This window comes from Nuphar pumila, chromosome 6 (genome assembly GCF_984573655.1).
Source record: "Nuphar pumila chromosome 6, dmNupPumi1.hap1.1, whole genome shotgun sequence".
Classification (NCBI taxonomy): domain Eukaryota; kingdom Viridiplantae; phylum Streptophyta; class Magnoliopsida; order Nymphaeales; family Nymphaeaceae; genus Nuphar; species Nuphar pumila.
The window spans coordinates 41,702,192-41,712,099 of record NC_143254.1 but is presented as its reverse complement, the minus strand read 5'-3'; the positions used below and the strand labels follow the sequence as shown (position 1 = coordinate 41,712,099).

Below are 9,908 nucleotides of genomic sequence, written 5' to 3'. Positions count from 1 at the left end.
CTAAGAGTTCAGGACTCTAACTCGGAGTTCCAGTTTGCTTGATACCCTATTTTCAAAAATCTTGAATTTCAAATATTGATTTTAACCCATTTTCAAAGCCGTCTTCAGTGTTTATTTCAAAATTTCCAAAACTCGATGTGGGCCCACTCAGTTGGCACCATATCCAGAAGAGTTTTGACTCGGTTAGAACCCTATGCTATTTCAAAAATTCTAATTTTAAGATTGCTTTTGAAAATCCTTTTAAAAACTCCTTCAATTTCAGGTTTTAAAATCGTTTTTTTTTTTTAAACTCAAGTAGGGCCCACTCGGGGTGGCGCCATATTCGAGTAAGTCAGGGCTAGACTAGGGTTAGTCAGTGTCTTGATTAGTGTTAGGGGTTTAGAAGAGTTAAAATTTATTTTGAAAACTCATTTTGAAAGTTAGTTTTTAAAACTAGTGTTTTTAAAAGGTTTTTAAAAGGTGTTTTAAAACTCAAATGTTAAAAATGCCAAGTGGCATTACATTTGGGGATTTTTTAGGATTAGCTAGGGGTTAATTAGGCATTATTTAGGATAATTTAGGCTAGGGGTATATAGATAATCCTCTACAAAAATCGCCCCCCTTGAGAGAGTCCAAAATTTTCAAAATTGTGATTTTTAAAAACCTAAAAAAATTACTATAAATAGGGGACCTAAAGGGGGTCAAAAAGGGGTCTTTTCTCTCTCAAATTTTCGTGGGTTATCTCTCCTCTCCAGCATCTCCACCTTCCTCCATTGCAGCTGCAAGCACCAAGGTAATATTTTTAATATTTTTTTAGTTTTATTCAATACTTTTTCATGTTTTAAATCAATTTTAGCCATTGGTGTCATCCCCTTCATGGATTAAACCATGGATTCAAGTCCAAGAACCTCAAGAGAGGTTCAAGAAAGTGATCTAACTCTGTTTCATGGTGTTTACAGGGATTTTAATCCATTAGAATCAATTTTAGCATTAGTCTTTGCATTATTAACCAATAAAATACATTATTTACCCTTTTAATGGGTTAAATCTATGTTTTAAAGGTAATATTGAATTTCAGCCATTGATTCCCTGCTTTTATTTTATTTTCATGGTTTATTCATGTTTGTTTTACGTTCTATAGCATAGAAATAATTTTTATTTACTGATTTATGGTTTATTTTATTGTTTTCATTAGTTAATGCATATTTTCTCAAGTTTCTTAGATTTCTGTGTGTTTTTTAGTTTAGAACAGAAAAGAGCATGCTGTTTCGGATTGAAATATGTGCTGTTAATTTCTGATTTTTTTATATGTGATGCATGCATATGTTATTGATCTACTGTAAAAAAATCAGACTTTTTGGATATCGAGAACCCTGTCAGAAAAATCAGACATCAAATCAGGTTTTTAAAACTTTAAAATCGTTGTTAAAATCAAGAGGGTAACTTGCTGTGATGATATTTTTCTCATCTTATATCCGATTTTAAATCTGTAAAGTGCCATGGATTTATGTTGATTAGATATGTCTACTGTGAAATTTTCAAAATTTTTTATTACTTTTAGTATTTTTCCTTTGTCGGAGACTCTGATTTTCAATTTAAAACTCGTTAGGGTTTACCAAAACCCTAATCAGACTTGTGTTGTTTATAAATCCCAAACTACAGATCCGATTCATGATATGTAAAAAGTGAGTATTATTATTTTTCTGTCAACTGTTTACTGTTAAAATCTAAGATATTTTGAATGAGTTCTGCTATTTATCCCGGAATTTTCAATTGAAAGTATCAGTCAGGACCAAAGTTAAAATCAATATATTCAAGTCCGGATTGTCGGATAGGTATCTCCCTGGTTGTAAAAGCTTTTTCATATCTGTAAAAAGGAAAAGTTTTGTTTTTCTGTCTATTTGGTCTCTGTAAAATTTCATAGATTTTCATGGAGTTTTGACTCCTGGTTCGGGTCTTGGACTGAGACTGGTTGGTGAACTAGGTTAAAAATAACATATTTTTAGGGTTTGATGCTATTTTCGGATTAATTTAATGCCAAAAAATTACTTTTATAATTCTAATTTGATATTAGGGTTATAACAAGTGCAGGTACCAATTTTGAGGATTTTTAGAATCCTTTTGATGCTTGAATGGCTTGAATTGCAAAATAGGGCACCCGAAGAATTCCAAAACACTGCAAAAATCACAAAATTTGTGATATTCTTGGATTTTCGTGTATAAGCATATATTTTTAGGGTTTAATCATATTAATAATCATATTAGGATGCTTTAGGTTTAATTTGATGCTCATTTGATTTCATTTAGTGCATAAAACCTAAGTTTTACCAAAATATTTTCTAAAAACCCTGATTTCAAGGCCATAGTCTTGCTATCAGGGGCAATTTGGTCATTTGACCTAAATTTTGAAATCCCTAACCCTAATTTTCATATTTTTAAGCATGTCATGTCATATTTAGTTTAGTATATTTTTATTTGAACTTCAAAAACTTACATTTTATCAAAATATCTTTCTGAAAACCCTAATTTCAAAGCCATAGTCTTGTTATTAGGGGTATTTTGGTCATTTTGACCCCAATTTCGAAATTTCATATCTTATTTCATACTTTATCATTTTGATTTAAGGGAATCATGGAAAAGGCTTATATCTAGCAAAATCCAGTAATTTCTAGATATTACTGGATAAATCTAGAAAAGCCAACATATCATTACTAACAAAGTTTTCTAGTTTTGCAGGTACATTGAAGACTTTATTTTTCATGTATTTAAATTTCAATAGTGATGTAAACTAAATTAAACTTTGGAATAAGAATTTACATTTTCTGCTTAGCTTAGGCAGCATTGCATATAGTTTATTTTTTTAAATAATGTTAATGTGTGATGGATGATGATTCATGCATATTCAAACTCACTATGGTATACACGAATGGCACATACACTAGCTTTTATGAAGTTTATAAACTTGGTGGAATTCGTATTTATGGCCATAGTCAGAATATGAAGGATATCTAGATTTATGATTTTCACATTAGCTACATTCAACCTACACTCTTAGGCTAATTTCAAAATGCACTGCATTTCTCAAAAATACAAAAAGTATTTCTCAATTCCTCAAATTCATATTCATTCATTTCATGCATTTGCCAATTCCAATTAAAATCTCAATTCAAAGAAGTTCATTTTCTCAAAATTCTCTAAGTCTTATTCAAAAATCGATTTTCTCAAAATATGGATTTGCCCATGATATTTCAAGTATTTTCCAAGTTCCAAATTTGATTTTCTAAGTTATATTTTCAATCTCAAAGTTTGAATTCAAAGAAATCAAGTTTTCCAAAGTAATTTCACATTTCTTAAAATCGATTTTCACAAAATCTCAAGATTTCTTCAAAAACCGATTTTTACTTTTCTCAGAAGTACATTTCAAATCCCAAGTCACGATTTTCCATGTGATATTTATTCTAAGTGTTTCAGTTATTCAAAGCAAACATCATGTTTTCAAATGTGCATTTTCAGAAAATTCAAAGCACATGCCTGATTCTATGTGCATTTAGAAATTAGAATATGATTTAGACAGTAGATTGATCCTTGGTTCGATTACCCCTGTTAAAGGTGGCAGGAACGGTCGAACCTCATACCGACAGGCGAGTCTCATTCTACGGAATTTTCCCGCATTTTAAAACAGAGGCGAGTTATTTTCAAAATCTTTTTCAAAGGTCAGTTTGACTCGCAAAAGTTAAAAATTTTGCGATGATAACAATATGCCATTCGTGTTCCCATTTGTGAAACTGTAAAATGAATGAAAATGATGCAACAAATGATATTTATATGCTCATTCATTCTAATCTAAAAGTTGGGAATGTAAATTCTCATTAAGGCCTAACTTATTACATCATTCAATGGAATTTTGGAGTGATATAAATCCCGAAAATAGAGAATATCACTCTTTACACCTTTCCTGCAAAATCAAGTTTAATACAAAGTGGAAAATGCACATGAAAAGGAAATACTTTATATGCAGGATAATGGAATACTTAAATGAAAAATGCACATAAGATTCATAAGGCTAAGTGTATGCATATGAGAGTGGTTCTATCCAAATATACCTGAGAATGTATTTGAAGGAAGTATATATATACCTATATTCCTATGACTAGAAAGCCTACATGAGAGTTAGGTACATTTATATATATATATATATATATATATATATATATATATACATATATATGTTCATGTATGTATAAGGGCAACTTGAAGTGCAGGAGGTGAGATGTGGATGGAGATGTCATATAGCAAAATGTGGTGGCTGGAAACGATAAGAGTTAAATGGAATTTGGTGCAAGGTGAAAACATGACAATGGGTATAATAGGCAGTAGTGAAGAAATAGAGAAAATTTTGGAAAAGCGGGGTTGTAAAAAGCAAGCTGGATGAAGAGTTGAACTTGCAGAAAACTGGGATCCATTGTAGGATCCAATGGATCTATGTTGTTGGTGACTTGGTGAAGTAGTGATGCTGGAGAGGTAACTGGCTACAACAAGGCTCAACACAGTGATAGATGGCTGTGTTGGAGGATGCAGGGTGCTAATGTATAGTATAATGAAGGATGTTGTACATGAAGCATGTGCAAGTATATAGGTGCAACCAAATGTGGAAGGGTTGTGGTGCAACAAGACACAGGAATTTGCTGGATATGCTGTAAAGGGGCTATGTACATGAGGAGATTAGGTGTTACAATGAATGGCATTACAGGCAAGTAATCCCACTGTGGGAGTGGAATGCCATGCTGACAAGGGCAAAACTGTGTCTGTAAAAAGGGTGTATGAAGTTTGGGCGATACACATATGCTGTGTATCTTGGGAGATGAGTGTAAGGGATAGGTTCATAGATGGTGTAGCTGGAAGTGGTGGATGGTAGAGATGGGAATGGTGATAATGACAAAGGGGTGTTGTGGCAGTATAAGGAATGATCGATTGTGGTTGTAGATAACTAGGATACTATGTTGGTGTGGAACATATGACAAGAGTGGAGGTATAGCAGTGGGTTAAAATGAAGGTAGAGGGATATGTTTCTATACAACAAGAGAGCATGCAGGTGATATAAATGAGGGGAATGAGAAGTGAAGTCATTAGGATGACCAGCAAGTGATAGATGGCCCTGTGGGATTAGAAGTGGATATAAAGAAATATGACGGAAGATGGGCCTGTAGCGAGTGAGTAGAAGAAGTGCTATGGTGGGAGTTGGTGGAGAGGTTAATATATTCAGAGGAAGGTAAGTTGCCATGGACTGTTCTAGCTTTGAAACAAACATTAAAATATAGAGACTCTACTGAAACAACCACAATAGTGTTTCGACCAGTTGTCACTCCCTATTGCAAAGAAGATGCAAACATTTGCTATATTCATGCAATATCCTCTGTATGATAGGCATTTTCTGTTTAAGATGTGAAAATCAGTGAACATCTTTTTGAGTAATTGCTTATTTCCACCAAATGCCTAGATTCATGATTGTAAAGAGTGTTGTCATTCCTACTACATGACTGCATTCATGGAGATACCGCAAAAGAGGCAGTCCATCGTATAGCATTTATACCTTAATCTGCCCATATTAACCAAAGTTGCCTACTGTTAGGCAAAAGGCTGTTGCACATCTAATTCCTCACCCAAATATTTTAACAGAAAGACACACAAAAAAAAATTTATGGATAGAGAACACAACATATAACAGACCAACATTCAATTAGTAAAACATATATCATGATGCAAAAACTAGCACGTCAACGTATTTTCAATGAAACCCAAAAATCTGGCTTGAAACCCCAATGAATCATGTTATCCATATACAACAAGTAAAATGAATTCAAAATATTCAGGAATTTTTCCTCAATAAACAGAAATGGTATTATTAGTTTGAAAGCTATATGAGGGGATCTGGGATCTTACCTTTTGGATCAGATAGGGCATTCTTACTCGACTCTGATTGAGATAGCAATTCCTTCTACGTGTCCTGGTAGTTTAAATGTGCATAGATATGAAAATTTTAGCAGGAGATAACAAGGACAAGATTGTACAATACATGGGGACATCTCCAAGGTTGGTACACAAATATGATTCTTGATGTTATAACCCTTTGATCAATGAAAACCATCAGGACAACCAAAACTCTTCATATCAGTATCATGCATCTTCATTAACAAGTTTGAGAATAAAACCAATTATGAACTGGCAACTGATGAATTGGGCCAATGCCAACAATGGTAATATCCTAAACACCACAATTGGCACACATGAGAGGGATGAAATATCGATAAAAGACAGAATAATGAAAGAAAATTAGGCTTCAAAGGACAGAAGATCATTTTTAAACTTGTCATGGGACAGTTTAGGCCCATGCCATTCATCTATCGAGAGTCGTTGATTTGCTGATACGATTACCTTCTAGACTTTCATAGTAAAGATGAAAGATCCAAAAGAATTATACCTTATCGACAATTAATGGCATCATTGTCTGTTTGACAGTACCTACATCCACAGCATCGACTCTTGAGAAAAGTTCCAAAAATGGGAGTGACCTCCATAAGTCAGCATCTGTCGTCCATTGTTTTCTGCAACAGCACTTGTTCCGTCAATATAGAGCAGGAAAGTTGACTTCAGTTGATTTTGGGTCCTTATCACTTCATCTTCCGAGACCTCAGGAGCAATTCTAGAAATTTTTTATTACTATTGTACTGGATAGATTACACAGTTGGTCAGCCCTTCAGATCAGACAGAGTATTCAGAATCGAATCTGATTGAGATAACGATGGGGAATTGTTATTGGAAAATGATCCCTTCAAACCTCCTTACCATGAGATATATGATCTGAGCCTGATATGCCAGTGAACTCTAAGATGCCCAGTAGGACTTCTGAGGAATAACCTCACACCACCGTTGACATTCCCCAATGACATACTTTCAAGCTAAAAAAAATAAAATAAACAAGTCCTGGCAGGTTGTTCCAGGTCTTATAACAGACTTTTCCATATGATCGGGCCTGATCTCAGAAGCTTGGCTCATTTTCACGGGAAACTGGGATTGTTGCCCCAGTGAGCAGGTTGCTTGTTTAACCAAGGAATAAATAGCTTTTAGTAACGAAGTCCAGATGGAGGACTTGTGGGCAAATTTATATTGTCTGACGTAGGGTTTTACAGACCATCCCATATGTATGCTCAAGTCGGATGCTGAAATAGATCAAGTACTAAGGTATATGTAGGGAACACAACAGAAGAACAGAAAATGCCAATCAAAGTTGGAAACTAAATTACAGGGGAAAATGTTAACGATAAGAAATTGAAGTGAAATTGCAAAGGGAACAAATCAAAATAAAAAAAATGCAGACATGAATGAAAAATTGGTATTAAATCATAACAAAGTACAAAGCATAATATGAAAATAAATTAAAAAAATCCAGAAATGATCTAAAAAAAAAACTATCATTGAAGGAAACTGGACTAAGAAAAAAAAATGAAAGAAATATGTTGAATAAAGGCATGGATTACGCCATCCATTGTAGCTTTAAGATGCAGTAGTTATTTAAGAGGCAAGCCACGTTTGCTATTGCATTATGCATCATGGAGACTGCAATAAGCAGGTCGATAATGCAAAGTTGCCCCTTAAAAAAAAAACGAATTGAAGAGAGGATGGATATCGTGGAAATACAAAAAAAAGACACACAACAGGAAAGAGCGGAGGGAACGAAGAAGGAAAACAAGGTACTTACCTTTGGCTGTTGTCGTTAAGGTTGAAGCTCCTTCGATCTTGATTCTATTATTAAGAGGATTTCAGGCTTCAACTTGAGAATGAAGAGGTGCTTCCTTTGGAATATTGGCTTGCAAGGTTTTTGAAGGAGGGAAGGAGAGATGAATAGTAGATCAGACTCCTCCAGGCGATTTGAGAGAAGAAATCTGATTCTGCTTAGCTCTGCTGCAAGGCTCTTTGGATCACTGAAATTCTGAAGGAAGGGATGCCGGTATCCTGTATATTCCTTAGGATTGCTTAAAACTTTGGTAGAATGGAGTTTCTTCAGTTGATGAAAGGGAAAGCTAGAGAAATAAAAAGAAGAAATAACAAAGGAGAAAAGGGAGAGGCGACTCCTGCAGCTACGAGGGATTCTTCTGCTTTTCTTGCTGGACTGAAGATCCCTTTGCCGACTAGGGGAGAAAACTCCAGGAAGAGGATAAGAAGAGAAGGCCGATTGTGAAAGAAAGATGCGTGAGTCTGATGGAGTGAAAGCAGATGGATTATACTGGATGAGAAAAATGCAGTCAAGAGGTGAAGAACGGGTGAGGGGGTGAAGAAGCGGTCAGAGGGCCGAGAGTATGCGAGAGAGAGAGGGTTATAAAAAGTTTTGTTAAAAAGCTTTTTATCAAAGAGTGAGACTCCGTTTTTAAAGAATTTTCAAAATGGTGGTCCTTTTCAAAAAGTGTTTTTCAAAAAAATGGTTTTAGATGGGGTTTTTCAAACCAAAACTAATTTTGGTTTCTTTCCTATTTTGCATTTTCCAATTTTTTGTATTTTTTTGAAATAAAATCTTAAAGTTTTACTGGAAAACAAAGATTAAACACTAATTTTTTGTATTTTTCTGAGAAATATTTACAAAAAGTATTTTTCTGAGAATTTCCGACCATTTCGGGGAAATTTCTTCAGAAAAATGGGTTTGGACCCGAGTTTTTGAGAAAATGTTCGAGTCTTGGAACTTGAATCGAGAAATACAACGCAATAGATCCAAACGGATGTTGGATGGACTGTCCGAGCTATATGTATTAAAAAAACTATTTTTGGTATTTTCTGTAATTTTAATTTAAAATTTGGAAGATGAGACTCGGATTTGGATATGGACAATGGATCCAGATCCGAAATCAATTTAAACATATAAAATAAATTTAATTTCAGTAAAACTTGAGAAATGAACTGGAATTTAGATTTAAAAATGACTCATTTGCTCAAAAATGAATTTAGGGGCAAAAAGGGAATATTTAAAAGATTTTGAAAAATTTAGGGTGTTTACAATCTTCCATGTTTTTCCTGCAAATATGAGTTAGCACAAGGCAAAATATACAAGATATAGAGGAAGATTGAAAATGTTGTATTAAAGCTAAATGCATATGATCATGCTTATGCTTTAGATGAAATATATATACATATGTGAAAATGCAATGCATATGCATGAATGAGATGTATTTGTCTGAGTACTATGTTCGTACTAATGAAGAAATGCATATGCATATACCTAAGTGTTGTGCTTATGCTAAATGAAGAATACATATGCATATGGCTATGTGCAATGCTTATACTAAATGAAGAGTGCATATGCATCTACTTAAATATGATGCTTATGCTAAATGAAGAATGCATATGCATACCTAAGGTCAATGCTTATGTTGATGGAGAAATACATATGCCTAAAGGTAGAATGAAGTGTAGGAAATGTAATACTAATGTATGCATTTAGGATGACCCAAATTGCAGATTTTGCACCACACATAGATCATGCAGGTAGCATGGTTATGATGCAACTAAACATGATATGAAGTGCTGGATGAAGATATAGCATGGATGATGTGTTATATAATGTATTTAGACCACAAAATAATGTACAAAAAAAAGGGGGGGTGCAGCTACACTGTAATGAGCATGGATGATTATGATATAAAATATGATACAATAAGTAATGTTTTGGAGGATGAAACGAATGCATATACTGATGTGCATTGTAGTGTAACAGAAGAGATGAAATGCAGAGAATGAAGGGCAAGCCAAATTTGTGAATTATCTTCAACTGCCATAAGTCGATTTGCCGTGATATTGGCAAATGAGTTTTAATGATATTAGCAGGTGGGTTTTGGCAACATCAACCCATTGGTTTCAACACATTAGCCAAAAAAATTACATGA

At 34.1% G+C, this 9,908-nt stretch overlaps 1 long non-coding RNA gene across 1 annotated transcript; it reads right to left on the bottom strand.

Moving 5' to 3' along the window:
• Window positions 1-5,627: 5,627 nt before the first annotated feature.
• LOC149834712 (uncharacterized) lies at window positions 5,628-8,289 on the bottom strand. Its single transcript, XR_016432559.1, has 3 exons — window positions 7,736-8,289; window positions 6,458-6,581; window positions 5,628-5,983 (listed from the first exon to the last, which is right to left on the bottom strand). It is a non-coding gene; the product is annotated as an uncharacterized LOC149834712 (long non-coding RNA).
• Window positions 8,290-9,908: the final 1,619 nt, after the last annotated feature.